General features: G+C 36.3%; 1 protein-coding gene across 3 annotated transcripts in view; it reads left to right on the top strand.

The window, feature by feature from the left end:
* Window positions 1-8749: 8749 nt before the first annotated feature.
* Window positions 8750-13907, top strand: part of HisT (Histamine transporter) — a 111304-nt gene continuing 106146 nt past the window's right edge. For 2 of the 3 annotated variants that reach the window (XM_067776955.1, XM_067776950.1), the window contains exon 1: window positions 8750-8884. The gene's annotated coding sequence lies outside the window, so the exon portion shown is untranslated. Of the gene's footprint in view, window positions 8885-8907; window positions 9087-13907 lie in introns of those variants that run through there. The other variant, XM_067776953.1, reaches the window with a different exon arrangement.

The following is a 13907-nucleotide window of genomic DNA, read 5'->3' as shown; positions in this document are numbered from 1 at the left end:
ATTTTTATTCTGTGTCTAGTTTTCAATAAAAATAAACAATTGGGCAAATCACAATAGTGTCGTATCCATTTAAAATTGTATGATTTGAGTTGTTTCCATGGCTTCCGATATAAAATTTGACAAATCATGGCACAAACGATGAATAGGAGGCCTTGTGAATTGCCTAAATAATTAATAAACTCCCATTGAAATCTGTTCATATATGTCTAATTTGAGCGAAAATAAGAGCGTGACTAAGTGGCGTAATGTGCAATATTTACCTTGTTTTACGGCTTACCTGTCAGCGAAGCAAGCAGCTCTGTCGTCATATTTCTTATTGCTTATAACCGCTTATGCAACTTTTCCTGAAAATTTTCTGTACCAAAACTGTATACATTATTTAAGGCCTTTTCTGTTTACTCAGCCGACTTACGTTATCACGCACGCAACTCGTAAAGTACCCTTTCTCGTCCTCTGCTTAATTCTAAGCGGCCTTTTTATTAACAGAGATCGTTTGGTTATCAGTTCGGTAAATTGAATTTAATTTGGCGTAAACCGGAGATTACAGGAATGTAACCGGATAGTGACTTATCAATCAAATTACTGATCACGTTAGTCGAAGCATTTCAAAAAGTATTTTTAAAACGAGTTCTCCCTCGACAATGGTTGTCATGCTTTCAACCGCTTGGAATAAATCCATCAATAAATGAAGCTTACCGGACTCCATTTTTTTAAAGTCCTATCTGAATTTTTTAGAGGCCTCTTTGAGCTTTTTGAAAGATTTTCTTTCTAATTATATTATGGAATAACCCTGGAAAAACTAAGCAGGTAACACATACATACCTAGCTGGACCCCCTCTACATAATAAACATACAGAACATTGCCCATTATTAAGCGGGTTAACGTTTTCCATTCTGGAGAATGTCTAGTTCTTAGCCAAAGATAGCTATCATAGTGCATAACTATTTCCTACAGTCGCTCACTTCATTTTTTGATTGGTATTTACAAACGAGTGCATACTAAGGTATGTGTATATGTGAGTTGCGCGAGTCGTTATGATACCATGGGAGGCAAAGTGGTGCGTTTTGAAACTGCAGCTGCTACTTTTGCTCCACGAGCTTTCCAATTGACTCTCTGTTTGTTATTGGTATTTGTCGTGGTGATATTGGTTGTGTTTTTCTGAGTCTGCATTTACGTTTGTCCTTCTCACCCCTGATTTCACAGCCAAGACTACCATTGTTGCTGTCGGCGGTTGGTAAGGTATCTTTTTTTGCTTATTATAAACGATTTGTATATACTTTATTGTCTGTTTATTCATTACTGCAACACAAACGTTTTTGGTAATTCTACGCATGTATAGCTGTTGTTGCTATGTTTTTGCTGCAATTCTGGTTTCGTACTCAGTGACAAAATTTCATCAAGTTTTTGAGTCCACAAGCTCTAAAAGCACGTGTTTGTTGATGAAAGTACTCGCATATATGTAAAGCGATCTATGTTTAACCCCAAATTTTGTTTTTGTTTATAAACATCTACATTATGGCCGAGCGACAATCAAGTTTTTCATATATGTAGATGCGTTCAACGCAATCTTATGTATTGTAGTACCATAGCCACAATCAACCAGATGTTGCCCTTGTAACAATGAAGGAACTTCAGACTTGGCAATTGAAGTTTATTTCGCCTTATCCTTTTACATACAAAATTTCGCTAAGCACTGTTATAAACATTCTCACTATAAAAAAAAGTACTTGCTAACATAGTTTCTGTCCTGTTAATTTGTTAAATTGCTGTTTTCACCAACGAGTGGGAAAATAGTTTTACTTGCAATGTGTGAAAGCACCCTTAGCTAAATCAAATATCGAATTCTTCTTTTTATACTTTGCTTGCAATAAAAATTGGGAATTGTCTAATTTTTCATGACTGATGAAGCCAGTGTAGGTTGATTTGCCGTTCTCCATAAAAACACGTGCAATATACGCATCATGCATAAGATTGCGTTAAACCCATCTATATGATAAACTGCGTATGTGACGGTGCTTTAAGTGTTGGCAGCAAAAATAAAACCAAAATGCAACTAAAAGTATGCTGCTATGGTTCAGTTGGTGTCGTTGACGAATATTGTTTTAACAATGACGTAGGTATGTACTTATATATGTATATTTATGTATTCATTTGCATATGGGTGAGTATATATGGCGTGGTATGAACGAATTTTAATTATTTCGTTGTCATTAATTTTGTCGGTGTTGTTTATTGTCGTAGCTACTTCAGTTTATAAATAAATATAAGGGATTTAGGAGACAATAAAATAATGAATTAGATGGTTTTGTTATACATAAGTGATAGCTCAGTGGATAGAGGATCATGCTCTTGTTGCCGCCGTCCGCCGTCCACAAGATTCTTAAATTTTTTACTGCAAGTGTAGACCTGGTTTAAAATTGAAACCCAACTCTGCGCACCCATTTTTACGAAGGGCAGTATAATCTAAAATTTAAACCATGCATATTAGAGATATACGCCGCCGATATACGCCGCCGCCGATTTTGGTGGTTTTTCACACGGCGCCGCCGAATGTCAAAAATATCGGCGCGGCGGCGGCGGCGGCGGCGTCCGGCGCGTTACTATATTTTCTCGTTTAAGACTGTTTAGGCCATTTATTGTTCATGTCGAAAATTGGTCGGATATGGTAGAAAGTGGTATCAAGGGATGTGCATCACTGCCCGTTATAAGAAACTAATTGCGAAATTTAACTCTTTCTAACTGTTCAAAAGTTATTTCAAAAAACAGGCGTTTTCGATGTCAGCTTAACACGGACTACATCGCCCAATGTACCAAGTTATTAAAACAAAACACTAAAAAAAAGTTAAATAATAAATTTATATGCTCACTTTGCATATTTTTTTTTTTTTCAAAAAATTAATAATTAACAATGAATTCAAATAAAATTACCCAAGGCGAACATGTTTTCAAATTGTCCTTAAGTTGTTAAAAAAAAGCAAATTACCCAAAAAAGGTGCCGATATTAAAAAAATTTACATTGCGATTGACTGACAGAATAAGCGAAATCAGTGATGCAAAATCCTTTAGTAAGTTCTAGGGGCATAAACACTCCTTTAAAATGATTCTTACCTCATACTTAAGTTGAGGATACATGTACGTATGAGAAGGGTTTGAAAAATCACTTGGGCTTACATTCGAACATCTGTTGCTTATTTGCGAAACTATACAAAGCGTCTGATATGTTAATTTTGATTTTCACACTTCATCCTTCAACACCCAAGTCTCCCGGTTTGACATTTCCTAAAGTTGGCGACCCTATCCAAATCTAGTCCCTTGGAGTGCATCACATTGATTATAGCCTATCAACCAAGTTTAAATATCACCTACACGTTACGGCTCTTTTTACAAATGTGAATACGTAGGCACATATATTTACGAGATGAGGCTTTGTCCTTCGCAAAAACACTCAAAGTCGCGAAGTAAAAGCTTTCTCAAGACAGTCGAACTAATGACCGTGTGTGCTACTACCCTAACGTAGTGGACAGTCGAACTAGTCTGAAAACTGAAGCTACGCGGTCATCCATAATGAGCTCTTATATCATAAGGCCAGAAAACATCAGTTAACATCTTTCAACTTAAAGTCGGTCGACTTTCATTCTAAAATATCGTTTTGATTTAACGAAGACTATTGAAATCAATGTTGTGAATAGAGTTGGCAAATATTCGTATACCTGTGATTTTGTCACAGCTACTGAAATATCGCAGTACATTTCAGCGACAGCTTACATGGTATGTTCGTGACTGATTGCCTGTGACAGCTTTTATTTCCCGTTACCAATCACGGACTCAAGCATAGCTCTCATCACAGAAACAAAACGCTTCTATGCTATGAACCAATACCAAGTTATTTAAGCTGCGACTGAATAACAGTAGATGTCCCAAAAAATTGCGCAGAGTTAGTTATTCGCAACACAATCCGTGATTCCTGTTGGCATGATATTTGTTTCGCCTCAGTCACAGTCACGGGTAAAAACTGCTGTGACTGAGAGGTCACAATCACAGATAACATTGTTTTTCAAAAATCACGGGATCGGCCAACATTAGTTGTGAACACAAACGTCTGCAAACTTTAGTCTACATTTTAAAAATTTTATCCAGGGTCCTTGTAAAATTTTAATTATGTAGATGCGCCGAGGATTATACGATTTTCACCCATTCCGGATTGACATCCACTTAGACTGCTTATGATTCCGAGGGCGACATCCTTGGCCGAATAGTCACTCCATACCGTTTCAAGGTGCTTCTCTGGTGTAGCTCGGAAGCATAGCTCGACAAAAGCATCCGTTGGAAAGTCTTCGGAGCTACGCCTAGAGCTTCTAGGAAAGTGACGTCGCTAAAGGTATGAGTTCGAAGTCCCAGTCCTGGCATATGGTGGGGTCAGGAGGCGTGGGAGCGGATGGTGGCCGGTATTGCTACTGTTCGCACATCGGGAATTGTAGCTCTTAAAAACAGCCGGAAAAACTGGTTCCACGAGAGTCATGAGTATTAATAGGCCATTAACAGCAACCGTAAGTCGCCTTTGTGCGTGCCCGCCAAGGAGCCACAAATGATTTAAAGAAATTGTGTTCGCGACGATTATTAGGAGTTAACACTAGGTGAAACTACGCTTTGCACGACATATACAGACAAAAGTGTGACTATTTTATGTATCTCTATTTCTTTTCAGCGGACGCAGCAGTACCAATTCCAAAGACCGGGGCTAGGTTCGAAGCCTCTCTGGAAGTGAACGGGGGACAGGTAAGTGAACGGGGGGCAGTCCCTCCACAAGGAGCTACCCCTGAAAATTGTTGAACGGTCTGCGAGATCTTGAGGAAAAAACCCCGGATCCTTCCGAAATAGCCAACACGTTGATTTCCTTAAATACATACAAACAAAACCTTTCTTAAATATTATTTTTTTAAATAGAAAAATCAAATTTTTAAAGTAAGAACATCGTCGTACGCCGGCGCGCCGTCGATAAAGTGATCGCCGTAAACCTCTAATGCATATGTATGTATGTACACATTAGACTGGGTCGATTTATTAACCGATATCGCGCCATCGATTTATCGATAGGATTTGGTGTCAGGAAAAAAAATTCGCCGGCTCGAAAATTATTATTTTTTGGGTATGCATAGTGGAACTTTTTTCCCTGAGCCCAAATTTTATCGAAAAACCGATGGCGCGATATCGGTTAACTTTCGTCCATAGAAATCGACCCACCCTTATGTATATAAATCTATATGTATGTACATATGTAGTATCCACAAAAAAGTTTCAAACAAATCAAGGTCAAACTTACAACATATTCGTATTTTACTTATAGCAAATACGCTTAGCCAAGTTAAGCAAGTTAACTGCGGATCAACGGAAAAAAATTTTATAATCCTACTTTAATGGTCTTTTTCGATCCGAATAGTGTACTATGCCCAAGAAAAGTTTTTCGAACGTTTGCTCACGGTCTTGAAATATTTGCAATTATTGGAGTTTATGTACATTTGGCTGTGTACATGGACTACAACAACTATTTATTAATATTTGCATATAAAAAAGAACAAAACAGCCAAATATAAAAAATACCTTGTCCATTGTCCACCCTGATTTGACAGTGTTTAAATTTTTTCCCAAATAATTTAATAAATAAAAAAATTCAAAGCAACAATTTTTAATAACAGTAATAAGCGATCGTCTACTGTAAAATGTTTAAGAATATTAAAAGCTTTTTATAAATAAGAGTGCATTGCCTGATTTTAGGCGCAATGTTATGTTGAACAAGAGATTCAATCCCGAAGCCTAAACAATCTCGAGATTTTGCTGTACCCTTAGTAATCCCGAGATCCGGATTTATGGAAATTTATTAGTGACTGGTATTTTTTTACTAAATGTGATTGTGAAAAATGTGTGCGCTCTGCCCAACTATGTCACCTCTGCGTATTGTATTTAATACGTAATGATAAATTGATTTTTTTTTTTTTGCGTACATGATTTCTGAATTACTCTTTCAATAAAACTAGTGAAGCTTTTTGTTAAGTAGTGGAAGTAGAAGTACTGTGACTTGCTCGTTATTTCCGCTGGACAGTTTCAACCACTTTTATTAAACTTATTTTTTGTGTTGTGTATCTTGAGGCTTCTGATGCATAAAATAATTTGCATGTTGTTTACGTTGCGTTGCGTACTAAGAGATTTTATAAAAAAAAATACCCGTCGGGGAATTATTATCTACGTTTTTCGAGGTATTATTGCCCCTTAGTTGTTGCTGTTGTAACGGAATGTATGGAATATGGATTTTAGACACCTATTACCATGCCTTAGTCCTTGACATTTAACAGCAAACGTTTTAGAGTTTGATGCGAATCAGAAACTGTGGCTGACCTATTTCAAAAGGCTGAGAAGAACCGGAAAAGTCTACCATTACAGGGGGAGATACCAGCAATTGGCAAGCGAAAAATCCATCGCAAGTCGAAGACAAGGTAGAAGAAAAACCCTCCTCCGACTGAAACTGACATAGATAAGACATCGATTTCTGAAATTTTCCTTAAGCACCCCGAATTCCCATGTATTTGGACAGATATAGCGTAAAAATGTATTTGGATTTAAACTTCAAGCTCTAACAAATCAACCTACTTCACTCTTAAATTGAAATTTAAGCCAGACATGTAAATACTTACACACATAAGTATCCAAACCCAAGTGTAATCCAGAGATAGTCATATGTTTGCAATGTTCTCAAATAAATAAACAACACTATAGTACATAATATAATTATGCACGTGCCATAAACTCTCTGCTCGTAACATTTACAATGGGAAAGTTTACTTCATGCTGAGTATCAACCCCAAAGCCCAACTCGTCCTGAGAATAAAATTCACTTTCATTGCATTGTATTGCATATGTTTGTATTTGCATTTGTATAAGTATCTACACATGTATGCACGTCTGTTGATTCGTAAATGTTGAGTAATAAAATATAATTCTCATCAGCTTCCCCAACAAGGCACTTGGGAATTTAAACACCGACGCACCTCAAACCTCTCCTTCAGTTTCATTTGTTTGTACTTGCGCAGAAATAAAAAATATAATTTCCGTACAACCTTTTAGCTACCGGTCCTTTGGCGTAGATTAAAATCTCTCTTTTAATATTTTATTCTCAACTGCACTGTGGATGGAGTCGCTCTTTTGTTAATAATTAGCATTTATTTAGTCTTTCTTGTAATAAGAGGAAAACTGAAAAATAACAAACATTTACAGGCTTTTGCAACTACTTTAATTTCGTAATGTGTTGTATTTTTCAAAGGTTTCACAGGCAATCAAACCTATGAAAGCCACAGTGCTTGCCATTAAGCCAACCAGCTGGTATTCCGTGTAGCAGTAAATACAAGTAGATATCATGTTTTGAATTCGGAATTTACAAAAAGTGCTTCTTTTTAAGTTTCCTACAAATTGGCGGGATGGGACCTACATGTTTTAGGCCAACGCCTAACGGCAGCTGCAAGGCAGATGAATTTTCACTGAAAAGCTTTTGCCGACATTAAAACACTTGAAGTGTTGCTTTCGAAAAAACTTTTTTCTAATGAAAAAAACCTTTTCTAAATTTTTTATGTTTCTTTGCCCGGGACATGAACACAAGGCCTTCGGTATAGTAGGCGGAACACCTTAACCCCAAACCAAAGCTGACGCCGACGTATGTGAAAGCTTCTGCCATAATAACAGAATGGGACACTGTGCCACTGCATTTTTGTGCAATGCAAACTCTGATTAAAACACCGAAACCTACATACATAGTAAAACCTCAAAGTCGTTTTTCGTTTTCTGGTCAAATTTCTTTACTATGGCCCTTTTTAATTTTCAATATTATTTTTATATTATTATGGCCTGGAAGGTTTAATGTGGTCATACTAATCGTTCCCGAGATGGTCGGGCTAGTACCTTTAGAGTATTTTTGTACGGGAACCTACCGGATCTATATCCGGCAAAGGACCACCAACATCGATAGCACTGCCCAAAACCTTCGGGGAGTGTCTTTACCGCTAATACAACAACTAGTACGACACTGATAGGAGGTTATTTAAGAAAAATGCACAAATATCCCTTTTTTATTCTCTCCGTCTTTGCACGTTCTTTAAACCATAACCCTTACATATCAATTTTCTACATTTTATTTTTACTTTGCAAGCGTATCAAAATGTTTCACTGTAAAAATGGAAATGAGATAAAATGCTCAGCTTTCATTTAAGGCATTACACGCAGTATAATAATACATACAAACCAAATTAGAAAAGAAACCAACACGAAAACAGGCTAGAGCACATCAGTAGGCTTTGCAAAATCAACCCCCACAATAAGCGATTGCACAAAGCTTTAACAACCATATGGCGCATGTGTATGTGTGCATGTATGTTTTTCTGTATGCAATGGTTTAAGTGCTGCTGAAGCTGGGAGAGGAAAGTTGAATCACCTCAAAATCAGTTGCTGTGACGATTATGAATGTGTTGCTGATATTGTTGTTGTTGGCCTTGTTGTTGGTTAGTATTTGATTGTGTGCATCAAAGTGATAAGGAACAAAATGAGAATAGTGAATAACTTCAACAGCAATTACAATAGTGGGGCAATCTATAGCCTCGCAACCACCCACATTAGGAGCAATAAGTTTGTTCGCTTGGATAGTTGCAATCAATGGCCTGCAGATGCCGCCGACACATGAATAAAAATAGTTTAACACAAGCCAGAGGATTTCAGTACGAAGTCGACTTTCGAGAGTGATGTTACAAATTCAAAGCTGCAATTGCAGCCAAAATCAAATCTACAGAAAGTTTATCATACAAAAGATAACCATTTTTGTGTGTTTCTAGTGCGGTGCAGATAAAAGTAAATAAAGGAACAGCAAAAAAATATTACTTTGAACTAAATTATATTTAGTAGAAATTATAAATTGTTGCGTTTCAGCGGTCATTTACATACATAAATGAAAAATTAGAATAAGAAAAAAATTTAAATGTGCTCGCGAGTGAATTTTTCTTTCTAAATTAAATTGAATTGATGCTCCTGCGCGCCCACATGAAAATATTTGGTAGTTTGGTTAATCGCAGCTATTCAATCTGGTAGCTAATTTTCTCATTCCGCCAATTAAATTTCTCGCTATTTTGGTTTTCATTAAATAATAGAGCAATCAGTAAATTGTTTTTGCTTTCTGCCGCACATTTAACAGCTGATTTGACACAACACACTCACCATGATTTATTCAAAACATCATTTATTTAAATAAATCAAGAGCCCATAGACTAGATGAGCAGCGTTGAGCAGCTACATATATATTTATGTCCCTTCATATATGGACTGTCCTCTTCACCCACATCGCTTTGGTTCAAGTTGTAGGTACGCTATAATTCGCCTTGGCGGTACATTCACAACTGAATTAACTTATTTAAAGCAATTTTAAATTACTTAAATAACAAACATTTCATTTTGTTGTTGTATGCTTATACAAAAAAAAGATCCATAAATTTATTTTTACCGGTGTTACGGTGGCTGCTGTAGATATCAAGTTGTCCTAATTTTTATTATATATTCTTTATTCAGAAAGACGTAGCTCGCAGGAGCATTCCATGGAAAATGGTAAATTTTCACTGATATAATATAAAAACATATCATTGCACAATATACAGAGGAAGAAGAATTTAACATCGAAATTTGTAAGGAAATTGGCATAAAAGAAATAAATTTGAAAAAAACATAAATAAAAAATAAAACAAAATTCAGAAACTAATATAATATTACGATTCAGCTATATTGAGGTAACACAAAATCTAGAAAAATTTGAAGTTTTGTTTCTTCAACCATAACTAGTTATATTTCTGAGTCCTAGGTTTGGTTCGCGTGCAAGAACTAAGTCGAAACTTGTTCCTTTTAGACCACGGGTGGACCCCCATGGCTGACTTTAAACGGTTTTTAACCCTTGCTGTGCCAGCTACAGCAGACCAAACCATTTCGAGGAGTCAAAAAACGCCATTATTTGGAGTATGATTATCGAAAAAAGGTTGACGCGAGTACCGCCTTCTACTAAGTACCGAACAATAGCACAACAGATGCTGTACGCTTTCCCTCTCCTCGACGCATCTGCATCAGCACATTTGCTTCGTTTTTAGTGTGCTTTAGTTTGCTTTCAGTATTTCTGCATACAAGTACACATATGAGGCTGATATTGAAATGCTGAGGCATCTCGGTCAGTGTTCACTTTTGTGTTCTCGGCATGGGTTCTGGACCGTTAGCGTTAGCGCCGCTATCTGTCTCAGAAAATAAACACCAGTTTCTCTTATTCAGGCAAAGGAGCCAAATAATTTAATGCCAACATTTTCACTTAACGCAGTATAACGCATAATGATCGCGAAGGAGGAAAGTGATCGCAAGTCCCAGGTCCGGTGAAAATAAATATTTAAATATTTTTCTTCTCTTTTTAAATTTCAATCCAATAACTAAAAACCATGATGAACTGAAGCTTTCCCGTACAAATTTAATTATTAGCCTACAAATTGAACAATTCATAAGATCTAATATAATTATGGATTTACTGTACAGAAGCATACAAAGGGAACGGAATTTATGCTATAGAATATATATGTGAATCATTAAATCAGTTGTTGGGATGGACTATGAAAAGGGAATGGATTATTAGTGCTGTCGTATTGGACGTGATTTCGAGCAGCTGATGTATATTTATCACATAATAACTAGGCTGCGTTGCCTGGGACGTTGTAAAGGACGTGACTCCAAGCCAATCACCCAAATCATTGCGTATATAAGGTAGTTGCTTATTGAAATCAGTACACAGACAACGAAGAGGTTCGAGCATTTCGAAATTCGACCTGTATGTGCTTATATGAAGAGTTTGGAAATGTCTAGAAGGTCTAAAGGGAACATTACATAAAATTTCAAATAAAATTTCACCAAGCAAAAATGCTTATTTTGGATGTTTAACACACCTGTACAAATATTTCAAAATCAAGCATATTTTTATTTGGATATTTAGCACACAATATGGAAAAGCTAAACTTTATAAATGATATATGTATGTAGTTATGATTTGTTTTTAATGATAAAAACTGTAAAAATTCGTACACTTTGAGCCACAACAGCCATGGAATGCTCCGGCAGAATTTCGAGATGCAAAAGTAAAAGTGAGATTTCACCCTCACCAAAAAGCCTGAAAATGCGTCATAGTGAAACTGAAAGCAACACAAATACCATGATGAGAAACTCAAAAATAAATAAACGTACACACACACATACATACATGCAAGCAAACTTGCAGCAATAAATACTCAAAGGATATGCTCTCGTGCATATAAAGGAGAAAGAGTTTGCTCACGTGCTTTTGGCAAAATTCCACACATTAAAGAATTTGGTTTAAATGCAAAGTTGTCTGCAAATGCTTTCTCGGAATAAAAGTACGACGCCGGTACCTGAAGACAATTTCAGCAATGTTTGTTGACGCTCATATGACTGGAGATTTTTGAACTAACTGCAGTCTGATGATTTGACCGAATTCTTTTTTGCAACAACTTTTTTTTTCAAATGGGCAAGAAATAATTCGTTCTAGAGCATACTTAATACTTATTCAAAGTTTAGCCTTTATGTCGACGACTGAGTGAAAGATCACGCTATACCACAGGCCGCACCGAAAACACTCCAATAATGAGAACATTAATTTTAAACAAGTAAGGAAGGCTAAGTTCGGGTGTAACCGAACATTACATACTCAGTTGAGAGCTTTGGAGACAAAATAAGGGAAAATCACCATGTAGGAAAATGAACCTAGGGTAACCCTGGAATGTGTTTGTATGACATGTGTATCAAATGGAAGGTATTAAAGAGTATTTTAAGAGGGAGTGGGCCATAGTTCTATAGGTGGACGCCTTCTAGGGATATCGCCATAAAGGTGGACCAGGGCTGACTCTAGAATTTGTTTGTACGATATGGGTATCAAATGAAAGGTGTTAATGAGTATTTTAAAAGGGAGTGGGCCTTAGTTCTATAGGTGGACGCCTTTTCGAGATATCGCCATAAAGGTGGACCAGGGGTGACTCTAGAATTTGTTTGTACGATATGGGTATCAAATGAAAGGTGTTAATGAGTATTTTAAAAGGGAGTGGGCCTTAGTTCTATAGGTGGACGCGTTTTCGAGATATCGCCATAAAGGTGGACCAGGGGTGCCTCTAGAATTTGTTTGTACGATATGGGTATCAAATGAAAGGTGTTAATGAGTATTTTAAAAGGGAGTGGGCCTTAGTTCTATAGGTGGACGCGTTTTAGAGATATCGCCATAAAGGTGGACCAGGGGTGCCTCTAGAATTTGTGTGTACGATATGGGTATCAAATGAAAGGTGTTAATGAGTATTTTAAAAGGGAGTGCGCCTTAGTTCTATAGGTGGTCGCCTTTTCGAGATATCGCCATAAAGGTGGACCAGGGGTGACTAGAATGCGTTTGTACAATATGGGTATCAAATTAAAGGTATTAATGAGGGTTTTAAAAGGGAGTAGTCCTTAGTTGTATATGTGAAGGCGTTTTCGAGATATCGACCAAAATGTGGACCAGGGCAACCCAGAACATCATCTGTCGGGTACCGCTAATTTATTTATGTATGTAATACCACGAACAGTATTCCTGCCAAGATTTCAAGGGCTTTTGATTTCGCCCTGCAGAACTTTTTCATTTTCTTCTGCTTAATGTGGCAGGCGTCACACCCATTTTATAAAGCTTTTTTCTAAAGTTATATTTTGCGTCAATAAAACAATCCAATTACCATATTTCATCCCTTTTTTCGTATTTGGTATAGAATTATGGCAGTTTTTTCATTTTTCGTAATTTTCGATATCGAAAAAGTGGGCGTGGTCATAGTCGGATTTCGACCATTTTTTATACCAATACAAAATGAGTTCAGAGAATTACGTGAACTGAGTTTAGTAACGATATATCGATTTTTGCTCAACTGTCGACTGTGTATAAAAACTGGGCGTGGCTTCAACCGATTTCGCCTTTTTTCATAGAAAACAGTTATCGTCCTAGAATCTAAGCCCCTACCAAATTTCACAAGGATTGGTAAATTTTTGTTCGACTTATGGCATTAAAAGTATCCTAGACAAATTAAGTGAAAAAGGACGGAGCCACGTTCATTTTGAAATTTTCTTTTATTTTTGTATTTTGTTGCACCATATCATTACTGGAGATGAATGTTGACATAATTTACTTATATACTGCAAAGATATTAACTTTTTTTTTTAAATTTGACTTAAAAAAAAATTTTTTTTTTTAAGTGGACGTGGTCGTTCTCCGATTTTGCTAATTTTTATTAAGCATACATATAGTAATAGGAATAACGTTCCTGCCAAATTTCATCATGATATCTTTAACGACTGCCAAATTACAGCTTGCAAAATTTCTAAATTACTTTATGTTATGTTAATAATAATGAGCTTAAAGGCCGTGGTTAAATAAAACACAATGTTTAAAATTTCATTGGTTTTTTTAATTTGCCAATATTTCGGCTTCAGTCTGAAGCCATCTTCAGGAACTTGTGGTTATCTTTATCAATCGATAACGAATAACCACAAGTTCCTGAAGATGGCTTCAGACTGAAGCCGAAATATTGACAAATTAAAAAAACCAATGAAATTTTAAACATTGTGTTTATTTAACCATGGCCTTTAAGCTCATTATTATTAACATAACGTAAACGCATAAGGCTATAAAAATTACCAAAAATAAATTACTTTATTTTAAAAGTGGGCGGTGCCACGCCCATTGTCCAAAATTTTACTAGTTTTCTATTCTGCGTCATAAGTTCAACTCACCTACCAAGTCTCATCGCTTTATCCGTCTTTGTTAATGAATTAT

This window comes from Eurosta solidaginis, chromosome 3 (genome assembly GCF_040869045.1).
Source record: "Eurosta solidaginis isolate ZX-2024a chromosome 3, ASM4086904v1, whole genome shotgun sequence".
NCBI classification, from domain to species: domain Eukaryota; kingdom Metazoa; phylum Arthropoda; class Insecta; order Diptera; family Tephritidae; genus Eurosta; species Eurosta solidaginis.
The sequence above is the reverse complement of the archived record's forward strand: the minus strand, read 5'-3'. Positions and strand labels throughout refer to the sequence as shown.